Genomic DNA, 20174 nt, shown 5'->3' on the forward strand with positions numbered 1-20174 from the left:
CAGTCCTTTTGGTCTTTAGCCCAACAATGCATAACATAGGACAAAACACCAAATATCAGGATGCTTTTCAGGAAATTCAATACGTGTTGAATTTATTGAACTGCCAGAGATATTTTCCAAGGTATAGATATCTGACTGTTTGGCAGGTGCGTGTCTGTGTGTGGTTTTGTGTGTCTGTATTGCGGGAGCTAAACATGCAGCTTATTCATCTTCTGGATGAATTGCTCTTTCAGTTCCCTTTCATGACCTAAAGGATCTCCCCAGTAAGTCAACACGAGGTAACGGATGAGGTTCAAAGCCCAGCTCATCAGAGCTAAAAATAATAGTAATAAAGCCCCTGTCCCCATGACTGCAAGAAATGGCACATTACAGTTCAAGCAGGGAACCTTGGTCAGTACCGTGGCTAAGGGAAACTTGTGTCGAACTAGCCAGGAAAATACAGCGCTGGAGCAGAGGACTGTGAAAAGGAAGGACACGGTTGACAGGTCCATACCGCATAGGTTGCCGAGATGCGAAACGGAAGGCTACAGCTGGCTGGTTATAGTCAGTCTCAGTTCTGAATGCAGAAATCTGATGCCGGTATTAACGCGACGCGAGGAAAAAATACTTTAAGGGCTGATCTGAGTATTAGCTAAATGCATAGCTCGCAACCAAAATAGTGGACAAATCCAGAAATAAGCAGGGGCATTTTTAAAATATTAGTACTATTAACTTGAGACATTGACAGAATAAGTGAATGTGAATTAAGATACATTTTCTGAAGAAAAATAACAATCTAACACTAATTTTAAAGTGTAATTCACCTTCTTTTCTCCAAAAGTCATTACGAGGGACAGAGCTAAAATATTAGTCAAAAATCAGGGACATAGAGGTACGGAGCCTATATGACGTCTGCATTGTTTGATCTTCCACGTGGGTCATTAGAGGACGCTTTTTTGCGCTACAAATGAAATACAAAAATAGGAAGCTTCTCAGATAATAATAAAATAAGTTTTCGGGAGGTTTTCTCGTGCTTCAAACGCACCCTTCACTCACGTGAACCACTTATTATTCTTAGGTCAGAAGCAGGCTAAGCAACCGGCTTAAGTAACTGAAACAAGGGGTGACAGTGGGACATGGCAGGCCCTGCCTCCGTTAGCTAATTCATGGCGTCATATGGGCGGGTAGTAAGAAATTGACTGAATGACACTGAAACGCCGGTATTCATCTTCTGGTTCCTGAAATCGTACTTTAACAGTAGCACTGCGGGAATTGTCCAACTGGGATTGCATCTCTTCTTTTAAAAAAGGAACATTCTAGGCAGGATACGCTGTTAAAACATCAATAGTTAAGGTGAGATGCCTGTTCAAACTTCAAATAGTGCACATATAACAGCTTTCTTTAAGGGATCTTCCACAAACAACGTCTTCTCTTGTTTTAATTTGTTGTCAGTTTTTTAAACTTTGTATGTTAAAACAATGAGGAATGATTTCAGATGCGCTTTTATAGAATACGCAAATATATTCGTCGAGCATATTTGAAAAGGCACTTATTTAGTAAGTATACTTTAGATACACGTCTGTATGCCAAAGGGCTTCCTTCCCTTTGTCTACGCTTTCCTTTTGTGTTGTCCTCTGTGTCCTGTCCTTGCCAGTCCTTTGTCTTACTGTTACTCATATAAAACAAAAAATAAAGGACTTTGTTCAACTAGAGTATTTCGATGTGTTTAAATACTACTGTGAAGTGTGAAACGGAGGAGGTAAAACTTTTTTTTTCATATTCCCAGACCCCGGTAAAAAATGTTCGTTGTTGGGAACATGGACACCTTCATCTGTTCCAGTAACAGGACTCTAACTACACGTGCCCGTTTTTTGTGTTGTGTTTGTGTACCTGTGTGATTTTACTGACGGACTGCTGCCCGTCGATTCTACTGCTACTTATTTTTCTAATAGTGAGGAGAGCCGTAGTTCACAATGTCTTCTAATTTTCAAAAAAAAAAGTTTGAGGTTAGGACAATATACAATATTATTGATACTATTTGGTTAGACGAGGGATAAAGTAAATAATAATAATAGCATGTAGAAAGGGTAAGAGGTCTGGTACTAAAATGGCAAACTACGATTAGTGTCTGTAAAAAACACACACACAAATTGTTTCCATAAAGTACAGTATTGTGTGAAGGACAAAATAAAAAGCTGAAAAGAACACCAGTGATATATGTGAACCAGGCAGATGAGAGCTACAAAGGGTTCTGGCTTGTCCTACACAGCATCATTCCGGAGCGAGGGGACCAGCACTGCTTACAGCGATGTGACTGTACGTTTGGAATGCTGCTTGTCCCGCCGTGTATGTTTTTTTTTTTGGGGGGGGGGGTTCAATTAAACGTAATCACTTAGATAGTTTTTTAATTGCTTTAAGGTCTTCTCTTTGACTGTCTGGAAATGAGTGAGCGTGGGGTGCGGTGCAGGGGTTCCCCTCTGCATAGACGGATACCCCTTAACCCATTTACTCAAGCTTAGCATGACTGTAACACCCTCCCCCATTTGTGTGGCCGTAGATACGTAATAAGGATTTGGAAAGACCCTCCAGCTATCCTGCCCCCGTCCTACAGGCAGTGGAAGGAGGGCCGTTTGGAAATGGCTTTACTGAAACTGGCCTTCTGGGTGTTGTGTCACTATGAACCTTCAAAATGTGCACGACATCACGAGTATGCGATAGCTGGGCTGCAGAGAGAGATTTATGTTGACTAGCGGTGCTGTCATCAAGGTTATAACAAATCGCAAAAGGCAAATTTCTATAAAATAATAAAGAGTGCAAAAGACATTAGTGAATCTAACGTGTGTGGTGTTATGTCATACTGTACATTAAGTATAATGTGTGGTTGTTCCAGCTCCGGGCTCTCTTCACATAAAAAAAAATCAGGGGCAGGGGTAAAACTTGGAGAGACGATGGTCCCGATCTGGAATTAGGGACAATTTGTGTTTGTATATATCTGACTTCCACTATTACACCAGGGCTTACATTTAGACGAAGTTACAAACTGCGAACGGCTCTCAATTTTCCATCTTCAAAACGTGGAACAAATAGGCAACATGTGGAAACATTTCCTAACAGCTTCAGTTTGGAAGCCCTCACTGTGGTTAATAACTTTTTAATCTTTGCGAGGATTTCTTTAGGTGTAATTAGCGTGATTCACTAATAATAATTTCTCACGAGTGTGTGAATCTTATTTAACATTTGTTTACCGGGATAGTCCGACTGAGACAGAGCTTATTTTCAGTGGAGGCCTGGGGATAAACGCCCCAGAAGCATATCTTTGGGATAAAGCATTCACGAGCGCAGGGAGGACACGCAGACTCAGAACAGAAGGCACCCCACTTGAGAATCGAGCCAGCAAACCTCTTATTGGGAGGCCGCAACGCTAACTGCTGCCACCACTGCACCCCTGTAAAATCTTTCAACGTGAGTACTGTGGACATGAGGTACATCTCAAAGATACGCTTGTAAAGTCGTCCGGACGAAAATAAAATAGCTAGAAGAATCACATTTAAAAAGGAGAAGAGGTACTTGCGTATTATAGCAACCACATTCGGAACTGCAGAAGCGGCTTGCTTTCTAGCCGTTCTGTGGCCAAAAAATGTTGTCAGTCTGTTTTGGGAACTGGCCCGTATAAGTAAAGTGTCAGTAAATCCCAAGAAAGCAGATGAGGAATTTAAACAAAGAACTGAAAGCAAGGCAGCGACTGTTATTTCACACTGATGGGTACTTATGTATTATCACAACCACATGACTCTTTACCTCACATTGTAATTCCCAGTTTTACCATACCATAACACTCTATGTGTATGTCTTATGTGTAATCCATTTCAGTATGTGTTCTGTACAATTTTTTTAATGAAAACTGATTTTATTTCTGGAGGATCACACCGTGAGATGCCTTGGCCACGATGTATAGTTGTTCGGACGAATCTGTCACCTGTTTTCTTCACGAATTCCCTAGAAAACTGTAAAGGGAATGGAAAGAAATGTAAAAGCAGAGATACATTTGTAAAACACTACGTTATAAAGTCAGTTGGTTTACAAAAATGTTTGCACTGACATAAATGTTAGGAAGGCTATGACATTTCAACTTCAAACATTCCTCATTCAGATGGTGATTGCTGTTCTCAATTTAATGTGCACGGTTGACAGGAATGCTTCAATGACAGATTTGAGATCCAGTTTTACTTAAGCAATAACCCATGCCAAGCCCGAGTGACCAAACCACACCAACCGTGGGTAAATCCAGCATTACCCACTCCCAGAAGTGGGTCATTGCTATTATGCAATGACATTTAAGAAAAAAATACTTACTTTTCTTAAATAAAGGCATTGTATAATGCCTCCGTGCTGCCATTCCGCAGCTGTCCGGTATCCAGGGCAGTTCTGATGTACTGCGCATGCGTATGCCTACACAGTACATCAGAGCTGTGTGTAGAGGAAGCAACGGAGATAGGAAGATCTCCGTTGCTTTTTTGAAGCTGTCTCGCTATGTTAAATGAGTTTAACATAGTGAGATATCTTTAAAAAAAGCAACAGAGAAAGGAAGATCTCCGTTGCTTTTTTTTAAGATATCTCGCTTTGTTAAACTCGTTTAACATAGCGAGATTACAGCAATGGAGCTCTTCCATTCTCCATTGCTATCTAACACACAATAAAAATCAAGACTTATACTAATGGAAAAAGTACGGGTGACCAGACCTTTTTCTATTAGTATAAGTCGGATTTACAATGGGCACGCTGGTTGGGCTGGCCAATTAGCGTGCACATTTCGGAATACTAATAGGCAGTCATTGTATAATAAAAGATCATCCACTTCTCTGTACTGAAATGTGTAAAGTGTGCCTGACTGATGTCATGCACTTACAAAGTTATTGGTTCGAATACCTACCATCTATGAACGGGGAAAACTGGTTAGTGTGTTACAACAGTCACGGCTCCTTATCTGTCCACCCGACTACCGTCCCAAAAAAAGCAAAAGTATTTGTATATATCGGCAAGACAGGTAGGAAGAACAAGTAAGGACTGCTGTTTTCTCCTGTTAAAGTTTGAGGAGATATTTTGACAGGAATACGGCTTGGGAAAGACCCATTTCTCCTGGTCGCAATGTGGTTGCGATAACACATAAGTACCGAAAAAAGAATCTGACCTGTCCCTGAAAAGCACGAACTTCTGAGAGCTGCAGTAATAAACCACTTAAAGAACTCATGTGTTTCTCATCAGAAGACATAAGATGCTTTTGACATGGTGTCTTTATTTATACTTATGTTATGAAATACTGACATATAAATAGGCAACAGTTTCTTTCAGTAAGTCTGACATATCCTGAATTTCGGTATATTTTCTACTGTTTGTATGTAGCTACGCAGAAGAGTAGCACTTGCTTAGTGTATTGTATTTTTTTCAACACTGCTGTGTACTTGAACTGTGGAGTGTAGTAATGCATATAGAATTTCTGAGTTAAGTTACGTTTTTTGAAAAATTTTCTCAAAGGGTAATGAAGAAGAATGCAGCAAACTTATATGCAATGCTGAAATACGCTTATCACTGTTTATTGCAGTGACTAGAAATAATCGGACTTTGGTGCTTTTGGTACTAAGTTGAGCAGATGTCAACTACTAATAAGCCATGTGTTCCAAATTACTGCATACGACATAAAGTTGTCTAACTATGGCAGAAGTATAATAAACCTGGCACAGAGCTTCTCAGTACTTGCTATCTAATTGCATGAGGTACTGTAACAACAAAGTTCATACTAGCATTTTTAGCATCTGTTTGTAATGAACACTTGTGGCATTTTACTTATTTATTCATATATTGGTTTACTGGCTGATCTTTCTATAATTTGTCATATGGTGCACTTCATTGGTGCATTTTCTCCTCATGTTTCATAAAGCACTGCCTGGACTCTGGTGTGTGTGCGTGCAAGTACGCAAAACTAGTATGGTATATAGGTATGTGCATGGGTGTGTGTTTATAGTAGGAAAAGCTACATAACTCTGAAAGTATTGCATTTCTGCTCTGTTGTACTGTGTTTTGATATACAGAATTATGTTTACTAGGCTAACGACCACAATGGCGTTTTTAAGCCCAGCCATGCATCCCAAATCTCTGATGAGTTCTGATACCCTTGATAAGTGTAAGCATGGGCCTAGGAGATGAACCATTTACATGTTACCTGTTTGCATCAGAGACATAGGTGCTAAACCAGGGATGAATTTCTGGGTTTCCCATCCAATTGCCCAAGTTGCACTTGAATTGGATTAGGGGGGAACTCTGCTTCACTGTTTCATAGACAGGGTAGTCTCTGGGATACATAGCTATCACTCCAGCAGGTCCTATTTATATCACAGGTAAGATTTAAGTCATTAGAACGGGTAATTCTAGTACTGTTTGTTTTGTGGATATGCAGGAAGTCCATCAGAGTGGGGTCTGACAATGCCCTATATGCCAGGCATAGATTTCCCCTCAAAAGCCTGTAGGAGACAGAATACAGGGATAGGACCTTGAGGCGGTCTGCGTAGGACATAATATGTATGCCCTGTATTCTTTAAGTGAGGAACCTCTGTGGACGTTCCAGTTGTTAGATATGCCTGGTTAGGTACATACCAAAGGGGGCATTGTACTCAATGATAGGCCTGATGAATGCCAAATACAGTAGAACAATTACTTCCTTGGACTTAGATGCCATACCTTTGTTTATAAGTTGCGCAACATAGAATGATTTCCTCACCACTGTAGACACGTGATGATCAAAGGCTAGATTACTATCGCTGTATGTCCCTAATTTAAATAGTTTAATTTAAATAGTTTTCTTTGTAAGTATACTATAGCCTTTGACTACAAAAACAATTTTAATAATTGTTAATTTATTCATTCACTCTTATCTGTATTGGTAGCAACTGCTGTTATTTTCATTGCATGTATTAATTTCTTTTGATTCATTATGTACTACTCATGCATGGTCTGAAACATGTCCTTTGAAATCAGTCAATAGATAAATATTAAATTCATCTCAAAGCAACTTAAATAGCTATGTTACCTATTTTTATTTATTTATTTATTTATTAACATGGAAAGTAGAGAGACCCAAGTACACTGCAACTAAACAAGCCACTTGCGCAAGTAGAGAATTGTGCAGAGAAATTTAGATGCAGCTGAGGTAGAAACACTCACTCGCACACTCTTTGTGGGTATAATTATACTTACAAAATATTTTCAGAGTAGTTTGATTAGAATTCTGGTAACACTACAACTATACAGACTTAAAACTTAGAACAACTACACATAAAATAATGAATCTGTCTACAAACCAGGTGCACAGAATATACCTGCAATATAGTTTTAACATAGGTGTAATAGAACACCGCTCATTTAACCCTGGCCAGCTATCGGCTTGCAAACATGCCTGCCACTTTAATTCCTTCTCTTCTAAAGCCAAAGCCCAAGTTTTTTTATCGTATATCACTTCATGATCTATAACCATGAAGTTAAACTGATGTCCTGCATTGTCAAATACATGTTTAGCCAAAGCATTTTTAAAATTCAAGAAAAGAGCATATCCTATTTCACTTATAAATGAATTAATAGAAGCAGTCAAGAGTAAAAGAGAAGTTGGCCATTTTAAACCAATTTTAAATGGCAATAACAATAATGGTGAACAATTAAATCAGCATAGTGGTCTGATTGATATGTCCAGTAATATGTCTAATGCTACAGTATGTGACAGCTCCAATGTAATACAGCAGTCACAAGGTTATGTTGCACGTAATACCACAGATTTTTCTAAGGCCTTGATTTTGACCTTTAGCAAAGATTATAAAGTTTTAAAGTGGGTATTTGAAAAGAACTGGCCTGTCCTATTAGATGACCCCCATATCAGAGAAAAAGTAGGTGTTCAACCTACGATTGTTTATCACAAAGGGACAAACTTTAAGGACTTACTTAAATATAGAGAGGCAGTTCATCAGTTGAGTGCCAGGGGTATGATGAGATGTGGGGCAAGTTATTGGTATCATAAAATCAAGATGGGAAGTAGTTTTAGAATAAGAGAGAAAGCTTATTAATTGAAGGCTAAATATAATTGCAGTACCAAAGCGGTAGTGTACTTAGTGGTGTGTGGCTCCTGTTTAGGAGTTTACATTGGAAAAACAGAGAGGCGTTTTAGCCAAAGAGTATATGAGCATGATTATGTTGTCAGGAAAAGTAATTTTAATAATGCTTTGGCTAAACATGTATTTGACAATGCAGGACATCAGTTTAACTGCATGATTATAGATCATGTAGTGATAGATGGTAAAAAAAACCTTGGGCCTTGGCTTTAGAAGAGAAGGAATTAAAGTTGCAGGTACGTTTGCAAGCTGATAGCTGACCAGGGTTAAATGAGCAGTGTTCTATTACACCTATATTAAAACTTTGGAAAGAAAGAAAATCTTGTGAAGTTATGGAAATATGTAACAATGATATGGATATGTTTATATACACTCTTTGAATGTGATCACAATATGCATATGTAAAGTAAGTTTTGTTTTTATTCTTGTAAGTGTGTTTTTAAATGGGTGGCTTTTTAGTCCAATCAAACTCAAGCTGCTGGTATTTCAGTGTGAGATAGAGTGGTTTCATTTATGTCACCACCATGTTACATTCCCACCTGTGACTGAACATATCACATAGTATTGAAGGAGTCTGTTCCTTTCGTTGCTGATTATCTTATACTTTTTTGGTGGAACTGGAAGAGGCACTTTACTTTTTAACACCTAGCCTCAATGGAATTTCACACCTGCTGACACCTTTAGCACTTTTGGATGGGCAGTTTTCACCTGAGCTAAAGTCTTGAGAATGCAGTCTGCCTGTGAACAAATGTATGTATCTTGAGAACTGTAAAAGTTACTGTGATGAAAGGAGATACTGCCAGCCCAGCTCTCAGGAATTTTGTAAAAAAATTATATGTCATGTGTGAATATCAACATGATTTATATAAGACGCTTGTGTTATGAATGTATTAGAACTGTATGTCATGTATATATCGGACTTGGTTTGTATACAGACGTGTGTGTTGAAAAGATATTTTATAAAGTACTTGTGCTTAAAATGTAACCACAGCATGCCCTAGTGGAATAGAACATAAATGTACATGCACTATTGTAACTGTTTAAATGTATGTATTTTAACAGTGGAAACAGGAACACAGGAGGTTAAGTTCAGTCCAGCAAAACTTCAGAAAAATAGCTGAAATTAAATTACTTTATGGCTACACAATAAATATGATATCTTTCCGTTTCAATGCAGGAAGGAGGCACAATGTCTAAAACTAGGGACTTTTCTGTATTGTCTTGGAAGTGTTTTAATGTTTTATGACTTCCAGCATCTGCCAAAGATCTGAGGAAAAGCCCTTGTCTATGTATTTTTACAAGTACATGCTAAATGCTGCTAGCTGCCATCAGTGGTTGTTTTGGGCCTTGGGACTAGGAAGTCAGATGACCAGAAACAATGTCATTCTGCAAGCTATCCCAGCAGTAATAGTTGATATATTAATTTCAGAGGTCTCTTGGAGAGACACGGCATTTTTGTATTCTGTCTTTGACCTGACAACAAGTAGAAGATCCATTCTCCACATCTGTCATGCTCTTAAGTAGGTTAACTAGGGTATAGTAATTCTCTGAGATTCAGTCAGGAATATAGCAAAGCTTAGTTTACATATTTTTCTTTATTTATTTGAGACTGTCCTGCAATGTTGTTTTAAATATTTCCTGTGGTTTTGATTTCTGATGTCACTGTGAATATATATTTAGTATTGTCTTTTTCTTTTATTTATTATTACATATATTTAAACCTTTCATTGTGGCTGATTTCTGTAGAGCTATTTCAATTCAGTACTTGCATGTTTATTTGGTGATACTGTGTAGGCTACGCCTAATAGCCTTGCTCTTGGTCAAACTACCATTTGTATTAATAGTAACATTGCACAATAAGACTGGACACCCTTTGTTAAGGGCCTTAAAGTAGCTGAAAAGGAGCTGGCTGGTGTCAGTGATAACTACCTTATAGTCTGGGAAAAACGGGGGCATAGATAGTAAACCTGTGTCAGCCTTTCCCAGGTGTGTGTGTATGTGTGTGTGTGTGTGTGTGTATAAGTCAAACCTCAGAGTGTGTGGGTGTTAGCTACTTGGGCAGGGACACAAAGCACTGGTTTGACAGAGAGGGTGCTGGAGGTATTGGCTTGGTCACTCACTTGAGATCTCAACTTTATAGCTGTGCCAGTGGGGAGTCTTACTGGGGATTTGGGGAAAGAGGGAGAAAAGATCCCCGGACTGACTGTGGTCTCTGTGTGCTCTTAAGGGAAATTGCACTTGATGCAGAGCTGCATCTGGAAATACTGTGTGTACTTGTCATACTCCCAGTGAATGTCCCCCACTTGTGCCAGTGATGAGGACTGAGGCTCCTTGATTACTAGTCCAGTGGTGGCTCTTCACAGTTACAAAGAAAGTTAAAATATGAAAGTTGTTCAGCACATACTCCTCTTTACAACAGTGTTATCACAATAGCAGGTAGGTGTAATGTGACTTTATATTGAACAAGTAATTATATGATGCATACATTTTGTTATTGTAATTAGACCAACAATTGTTAGTCTGTCTAAATATAGTAGGCAAACCCTTGGTATGAGTATGACTTTTGTTAATCAAAATGTAATCTTCAGTTTACCGCAAAGCAGTTTTGTAGGTATCACATTTTCAACTTATTTGCATAATTGCGATTTGTATACATATGCATACACACGTTTATGCACACTTGTGCCCTGCAGTTATTGACACTTCACTATGTGCACTTCAGATGACTGAGTGTGATCACATGAATGAAGAAACACATAAGTAATGGCCACAGCAATGTATTTCTGCATGCTGCTAGACACATTCAGTGCAACAAATTTTAACCACACACACACACACACACACACACACACACACACACACACACACACACACACACACACACACACACACACCAGTCTTACTAACAGCTAGATTGTAATGGAATGCATGAGTAAACACACAGATATTGGACACAGTAATATGTTTCTTTTTTTCTGCTATCAAACAGATCCAGTGTAACCTATTGTAACCCCACCTACTCAAACACACACATGATTTAGCCAGCAGTTAGAGTAACTTTACCAGCCTTATCCAGCTCAGATATCTGACTGCAATAAAAATGAATGAACAAACATGCAAATAATGGCTCCAGTAATAGATTTCTACTAATTGCTGTCAGACACATACAGTAGCTTTGCTCAAGAAGCATGGACAAAGCCAAAAAATAATGGGGACAAAGACCCAGAAGCAGGGATATATTTTAAATATTGCTGTTGTATGCTTGGAGAGCTAGAACAATGGATTCTGTATTAGCATGCATTTTCTGAAGGACATGAAATCTGAAATTCAAATGGCTATCATTATTTAGTGACCGCGGTTATTAATAGTTTGTCAAAAAACACTAATTTTGCAATGACACACCAAAAATATGAAGCAAAAATCAGGGACGTGTGAAATTGGAGGCAGCTGGTGTGTATAAGTCAACCCACTATAACCCCACATATACACGCACGTGCACTTAGCTATCAAAAATATACATACCGTCTTTTGGGCTACACTATTGGTTGACAATCTCAGCAGAGTACAAGAAATATTGAAATTTAAAAAAAATGTTAAGGTAATGAAAAATACCACTTTTTAATGATGAAAAGGAAAACAAATGGTAAAACATTAGCATATAGCAACACCAGTCATTCAGAGGAAGAGCTGGAACTGAAGTCAGGTGAATAATTCAGTCCAGTTCTGTCTAGAGCTGCACAGATGTTCCCATTTGATTAAGTAGTTGTTCTATGTCATAAGCTATCTATGCATTTCTAGATAGAATAACCAGAAATGCACTATACCACAAGGAATTTCATCAGGAGAAAGAGATCAGCTGCAAATCTTTCAGAAAAAGGAAGTAAAGCCTCCATTTCTGAAGTTACTGTTCATCTATGCAGATAACAGCAAACACATAAAGTTCCCTTCTGTTACTTGCTTCTGCATGCGGGATGCATTTACTTGAGTATAGAGGAATCAACCGCACGTTAGTTAAAAGATAATAAGACCTTTTTCCTCTTGCAAGTGATATCTTTTTTTACATACATTTAAACATGCACAATATTAGACAACTTAGTGACCATGATTGTGCATCTTTCACTGATTCCACAAATGGTGATAGTTGTTATTATTTATTTATTTTTTGTATAAAGCACTCATACAGGCTATAGACATGGTAGGGATGCCATGACTCCAAGAAATGCAGGAATGGTTTCATAGACATGGAAACGTTTAAGAGTGGTAAGTAGAATTTTTAATAGCCTTTAGTTACAATATTCCCCCAAAGGGCTTTTGTGTATATAACTGGTCCACTTTCAAGAGAACTTTGATGAGACTAACTGATCCATGGAATGGTTTTATTAGTACCACTATTATAACTTGCCTTGGAGTTGTGCGACCTCAGAGGTTATATTAATTACCGAAGTTTGCCACCTTCATGGAGGGTAGGGGTGACAGTTGCCTCTCATATAACGGAAATGTGTCCTGCTTATCATATGTAATTGATTAGGGCTTATGTGATTATGATTTGCTAACAGTGGCTTAGTTGACATACCATGTTTGATCTAAAGTACACGTTACCAAACCACAGACCATTTTTAGGCCTCTTTATATCTGCAATCTTGGGGAGATGACTGATAAAATAATTTGCAGAAGAACATAGTCTGCAGAAATACTCTTGGTTCAAAGCTGGCATCAGCATCCTAATGGTGTATTGATATAGTTTTCCTGTGCTTCATGAAGAATCCCTTATGCATTGTGCAGTGTAGTGTTGTATGACCTAGATCCTTCTAAAAAAGGACAGTTGAATAAATTAATATAGGGACCTAATGGTGTAGCTGTGGAATCCACTACACATCCATGTTAGAGTATAGCGAAGTCAGTTTATAACAGGGTTGTACAACAACATGGATACTTCCTTCCCACTTCACCATACTTGAATTTTAGTTCTCGATGTTCTGTTCTTTATTAAAAAGAAATCCTCTCACCTCCCTCATTGCCTTGTCCCAGCAGTAGAACACTGATAGCAAGACCTCTGCCAGCCTCACATGCTGTCTGCCCTGTGAAGCAGTATGTTCACCTTCACTTTCTGCCTCCCTTATTTATCGTACTTCTAGCAACCAAACACCCGTTACTCATTGCAATTTTGTTTTCACTGTCTCGGGTGATTTTGATTCAATAGGTTTCACAGAGTAAGGTGCAACAACAGTCATGCATGTTGCAGGTTTCAAATGTGCAAATTACATTAACAGGTGAGTACATTTTCATAGGTCTGTGTTAAATGCAACACTGTGGGTAGCTTGTGTTAGAGGTTATGGTTTTGTAATGCAAGAAACACATGCCTATAAATAGCAGTCTGCCATTTTAACAGATTTTTATAGATAGGCATCCTGTACATTGAGTTACTTGTGACTTGTTAATGAGCCCAGTGTTGTATATTATAAATAATAAAATTTCTTTTGATGACCCCTGTGGGATGATCTTAGAAACAGTTAGACGTATGTGGCTTATAGACAAGCTACTTTAAAACATATTTTATTCTCTGTTAGTATGGATGCAATTACTAGTGTCAAACTGAATCTTTAAGTCAGCGAGTGCTTCAGCTGGCCTTGGAAAAAAGGTTTTAGATTCCAGCAGAAGAGAAAGATTTGTCAGGAGGTTACTAGATGTGGAAGCTGGTGAAAAGCTGACAGTGGATAGAAAAGTAGCTGAGGTGTAAACACAAAGTAAGATGAGAGCTTTTCTATAAGATAGGTTGGCGTTAGATTCCCATAAGACTGACTTCTCAACTGCTACCTTTTCAGCGTTTTTCTTTAATGTTGGGTAGCATCACTAAAGCAATCATAATTAGCCAGCTACTGCAGATGCAACATATCCATATTTGACCCCAGTGACTGAGATTGAAAATTGACATTGTTTGTCAAAGAATCATCTGCAGGGTACAAGCTACCAATTTTTGTTAGCTTTTTTGTTGCTGGGAGAGGGCAGAAGCATTAGCTGTACTTAACTTACTCCTTATGAAAGTCCAGGCTCGAGCATGTGATCACCTCTTATGGGAGTGGACAGTGGCTATGCAAGGTAATATATTGCGGATCTGCACATAATACTGTCTGTATCATGTGTGTATCACTCAGCAACACTTCAGATCAAAACACCGAACATGGGCTTCATTTGCTATCTAAGTGACTTAACATAAACAAGAAACCAGGATTCTTTTCTAGTAGCTACTAAGCAGCAGGTTTGGGGGGTATGGTGAATATGTTTACTGGACACAGGGTGTAGATATCATTATCACTGTCCTGTGTTCATCCCTAAGCATTTATCACCACTCTGTGCACACCATGAACCACTGCAATACCAAATTCTGTCACAGTGACGCAATTCTTTTCACACTTAAAAAAAAGGAGACTTTGCACACTGCACAGATCGAAGTATACACTCAACCCCATACATAGGACAACTTTGTCCACTTAAATTCAAGCCTTGAAATTAAATTCAAGAAACTTGCAATGAAAACTATTAAAATGAAATAATAAAACTGAAAGAAAATCACAGCTGCAAACAGGCAGTAAGAAGTCAGCATTATACTGAATAAGCTTAGTGATGTGTGGCTTCACCCCCTTCCCAAGCACCACCTTACTAATGATTGCTAACCCTTACCTTAGAAAAAATATTTTTCCAATAAACCAGATACTCAGACACACACCACATTTAGAAATAAACAAACAAATCACTGGCCATATTCAAAACCTAACCCACAGAGAGTTGTGCACGTATCCCCATCTCTAATACCCAAACTCTTGGCATATCAGAATGCTTTGGCCTTAAAAACTCATGCCCATAATTACCTTACCCATATGCACTCAATCTAGCAGTCAGACAGTGCTTTCAGTGAATTTCCCAAGAACTGTGCATTTTGTGTGTGTGTGTGTGTGTGTGTGTGTGTGTCTGGATTCACTTTATAATCCCGAAATACTGAAAAGTCGAATTTCAGTATATCGAGACCATAAAGTCGAATCCACAAAACACAGACAGCCCAAAACCGCAAAACTTCAAATCGCGAACATACATTATACACCACACCACACATACACCACCACAATACCCACACTACAAAAAAAACCCACACACAAACATAACACCACACATCTACAAACCTACACTACATATAAGCAGGGGGCAAGCCCCCTGCACCCCCCTAGTTATATATACTAACTCTTGAGATCGCACAAACAGAAAAAGACAGTAAACTCACACCCAGATATTCTGCAGTCCCTCACACACACACACACACACATATACAAACGCCACCACATCCAACACTTAAACACTCATACTTTTACCTGCTTGCCCTAACCCACACCTACAACTTACAAACACACTCACAAACACTCAAACACCTACCCAAAACCCTTACAAAACATTCACTTACCTTAAATTCCACCTAAATCCACACACTACACCAGACACAATCCACACAAACCACTACACATCACATAACGTAAAGCCATAACCACAAATATGACTTAGTCGGATTCACTATTTTGAAGATTCGACTTTATGGTCTAGATATACTGAAATTAAACCTTTCAGTATTTCGAGATTGTAAAGTGAACCCGTGTGTCCACATATATTTTAATATATATATCATAATAATCTTCATAAGCAGCTATCCTCAAAATTGTTTTATTTTTATGTGTTTGCATCTCATATACGGGAACAAGCAGCAGTAGCAATATTAGCTGAATGGACGGCCGCGGTGGTGCAGCGGTTAGCGTTGTCGCCTCACAGCAAGAGGCTGTCCGGTTCGATCTTCGGCTGGGGTGTCTTCTGTGCGGAGTCTGCATGTCCTCCCTGTGGTCGTGTGGGTTTCCTCTGGGTGCTCCGGTTTCCTCCCACATCCCCAAAGACATGCTGCAAGTGGATTGGATACGCTAAAATTGGCCCTAGGCGTGAGTGTGTGCGTGTGTGTGCTTTCGGTGGAAGGTTGGGGGCTGGGCTGGCAACTTGACACCGTAAAAGCTCCACTGCCAATCATGAGCGGACAAGGTGATCCACTGTGGTGACCCCTAACCGGGAAAAGTCGAAAGAGAGAGAGAGAGAGAGAGAGAGAGAGAGAGAGAGAGAGAGAGAGTAGCAATATTAGCTGAATAAGTGACAAAACAGGATATGTTTGAGGGAATATTATAGTTGTAAACTGTATTAGGATGAAGCAAAGGGGAATAACAAGTTATTAACTACTTTAAGGATGGAACTAAGGGAAGGAGAGGGGTGAAATATAGTGTGTGCTGGAGATAGGTCAGCTACAGAAGGGTGAGATGGTTTCTGCAATACTGAGATGGGGAGATGACAGTAATGGGGGATGGACTGCTTAGTACAACACTTTGTACTAGACAAAGGACAGGACAGCAGTGAGGATGAGGTTATGTACTAACAAATAGTGTGCCACGAAGAAGAGGTGGTGTGATGAAGTCTGTCATGATATACTGATGTTCTGGGGACTGGACCACTGTAGGTTGGTGGGGGTCTGTTATATTATGTGAGAGGCATACTTTATGCTATCTTGCCCCTGGACTTTGTTGTGACATTACATGAATTTAAACATGCTGTTAATTGAGGTATCACTTGCACTTTGCAGAGCTGAATTCTTCTTGAATCCAAACCTAAGCTGCCAGATCATTCAGACTTCTCAGTTTCTGCATTTAGACCTCAGTTTCTGCTTTTGAGGTCCAGTCATGTCATCAAAAAGTGAGGTGATGCCACAGTAGCCTAGTGTGTGAAGCGTCATATATGGTATCAGTTATTTAGCTTAGTGTCGCTTTCTGCACTTGCTGTACAAGAAAGGTCTATCTTCCTTTGTATAGACAGAATATTTCACTTTTTGGCATGTGCTGTGTCCTTTTCATTTATTAATCTGTTATGTTATGTAATACATGCCGACCGGTGTAGTGATTTGGCTAAGAATAGGTGCACTTTTCATTTTATGCAAATGTCACTACAACAAAAGCTGTTTTGGAATATCTTAACTATCATGTTTTTTTAGTCTTCAAAAGTCTGATTTTCTTTAGGAAGAAAGTTTGTTTCATTGTGGGTAGTCTTTGTCATCAGAGCTGCTAAACAGATTGTAGAACACATAGTTCTGACTGACTGACAGGTGCATAATTAATGGATGTCATGCCTGTCAGGTGTTTGTTTTCCACTGCCTGCATTGATCTGAAGCTGATGGATTTGATTGACCTTCCAAATGAATAATGTTGGTGCATTCCAGTTTGCAGGGGGATGTGGTTAATTTACAAACTGTTTCAGACCCACAGATGGAGATTTAAGCAAATTAGATGGGTGAAATCACTGCTCTAACAAAGGTTTAGATTATGTAGGGAAAATCAGGATGTCAGCAAGGGACAGTACAGATATTTCAGTTTTGCCAATATTTGTTTGCAGATATTTTAATATGAAGATTTTACAGCCCTAGTAGAACTTTTATTTCTGCCTGCAACATTCTGAGTTTACAGACAACAAAAGTACTTGTGCATTCAGTCGTCTCTTTTAAACCTTTTTATGGCTTGAAACTGAAACTTTTTGGTGATTTGAGCCATTGGCTGTCAAATATCTTTTGACCTGACTTGGGACTTCCCGTGCCCGAGTCACTGCTGAATTCCATTCCTGCTTGAGGCTTGTGTATCCTGTTACATTCATTAAATTTTACTCTGGCTCTGTGTCATTATTCCAGCTATAGAGTCATTGCAAGTGCTTTACTCAGTTAGGCTACTAAGAAATTTGGCTATGTCACATGTTACACTTGATGCCCATCTGCAAATAGTGTTCCATGCCTTGTTGCTAGCAATTGAAGCCTTTTCCACCATCATTCGTCTAGTTATAAATATCAGTGTCCCTACTAACTAATAAGCTTCTGTTTTTTAAAACTTCAGGCAACATGAGGTGATAGAGAAAGAGAGATAGATGGCTGAGAAGATGTTTGATTGTCACATGAAAGTGTAAATGCAACTTGACTGCCATAATTTGTAGTTCAGATTTTCATTTGTTTTTTCCATCTTTGTGTGTAGGTTTGGGGGTGGGCTTTATGTCTTACTTTAAAATGAATGGTTGCATTTGTTGTATGGGTTGTGTGAGTTATCACTCGTAACATCGGGACATATATGATTAAGTAAACAGTTTTTTTCTTTCCCCTTGAAATGAGGTATTCCATGATAACTGGAAATAGCGGTTATGTTCCAGTGCAATATACTGGGGCACTATTAATACTCACTGTGTACGTCCTGTTTATTACAAGGCACATTTGTAAATTCTCGGTCATTGCTGCTATTGCAGACCTGCAGCAATTTTAACATTTCTCTTCAGGTGTAATGGTAGGTGAGTTTTAATGTTAACGTTAATCTTCAGTGTAATTTGATGAAGAAAGGAAAAAGAGGCAAAATGAGCTGATGCTTCAAGACTAACTAAAAGAGGCACTCGTCTTTTGGGTAAGACAACTTCCATTTGCATTTTCTGTTGCTTTAAATTGAGTGGCTATTTACTGCTTAAAAATAGAACAGCTATCCAAGCTCAGCCAGTGGAAGAAATGACGTGTTGTGCAAAGCAAAATGTACTCTCATGTTTCCGAGCTTGACGTTTTTTAAACTGAAGCAGGTTTGAAAGTTTTGCAGAGGTGAAAGTAATTCTTTCTCTTTCTTTGTCTTGAGCTGACTGGCCAATGCCAGCTTCATATAGTTAATTATACAGAAATCTTTCTCTTGTTCACTACTTGACTTGGACTTAAAAGCATATAACTTGAAGCTACTTATGTAAGCTGACCCTATCTAAATAAAAAGGCAAGAAATAGCAGGTTGTTGTTGGGTGATATTGCTTTCCACCATGCCTTTAAATGAAAGCAAGTAGGATTTTTTATTATCTTGGATTTATTTATTTATTTTCTTTGTGGTTTGCCCCAGAACTGTTGACAATTAAGCCCCCCCCCTGACTGGACACGGTCCATTCATTCCTTTACTTAGTAACTTCACCTGGGATCAGAGTTAGAATTGTCTGGAGGAGGTCATCATTTGGATAGCTATGAGAGTGCTTTATACCCTCACTGGCATCCCAACAATGAGGACATTTCTATTGTCCTAGCCCTGCCACTTGGTAGGGGCAGATACCAATGCAAATCACCCCATAATGCTCTCTTCGTGTGAGTGCATGCTTCCATATATATTGGTCGAAAGCTGCACCATGTGCTGGCTTGATGAGCCAATGCCTGCACTAAGGTCAAGAAACTACATCTCTGTCCCAACTCTCAAGAGATTGTGACAGTGCACACTTGGCTGTGCTCTTGCATCTAAGGCAGCACATCCATCTTCCTCTGCTGGTACTGTCAGGCACTCAAGCAACATTGAAATGAGAAAGTAACTGCCTGCTGAGCCTTATTGTTCCTTCCTGGATATGGGTAGCTCATGCTTATTATTTAATGCTGATTGCTTTTAGGAGATATTGCTAAGTCTTGGATTAAATTTATCTGAATCTTTGTTCCACTGGAAGGGCAATGTCAAAGTGGCAGTAGCAGCTTCTAAACGTGTGTGTGTGTGTGTGTGTGTGTGTGTGTGTGTGTGTGTGTGTGTGTGTGTGTGTGTATATATATATATATATATATATATATATATGTGTGATGTGCTGTGTGTGTGTGTGTGTATATTTTATATACATATATATATATATATATATATATATATATATGTGATGTGCTGTGTGTGTATATTTTATATACATATATATATATATATATATATATATATATATATATATATACTATTGTTAATATTGTTAATGTAAAATAAACTAGGATCCAAGACTATAGAAGATAACCTTTTGACTCTTGAAATGTAAGGTAAAAAAATGGTTTTATGTGGCAAGTTGATGGCTAGACTATGGGGGAACTATGGAAGAAGGAAAGACATAACAGTAAAATGAATGCCGTAGTGTTTGTATGTTTTCATAGAAGATTCACAAGAGGCAACTGAAAAAAGAAGAGGCATG

General features: G+C 38.7%; 1 protein-coding gene across 1 annotated transcript in view; it reads left to right on the plus strand.

Moving 5' to 3' along the window:
* The first annotated feature begins 1202 nt into the window (after window positions 1-1202).
* RELT (RELT TNF receptor) overlaps window positions 1203-20174 on the plus strand; it is a 184813-nt gene continuing 165841 nt past the window's right edge. Inside the window, exon 1 of the mRNA XM_044071301.1 lies at window positions 1203-1332. The gene's annotated coding sequence lies outside the window, so the exon portion shown is untranslated. The remainder of the gene's footprint in view (window positions 1333-20174) is intronic.

Source organism: Protopterus annectens, chromosome 5.part0 (genome assembly GCF_019279795.1).
Source record: "Protopterus annectens isolate FY-2018-M chromosome 5.part0, PAN1.0, whole genome shotgun sequence".
Taxonomy (NCBI): domain Eukaryota; kingdom Metazoa; phylum Chordata; order Ceratodontiformes; family Protopteridae; genus Protopterus; species Protopterus annectens.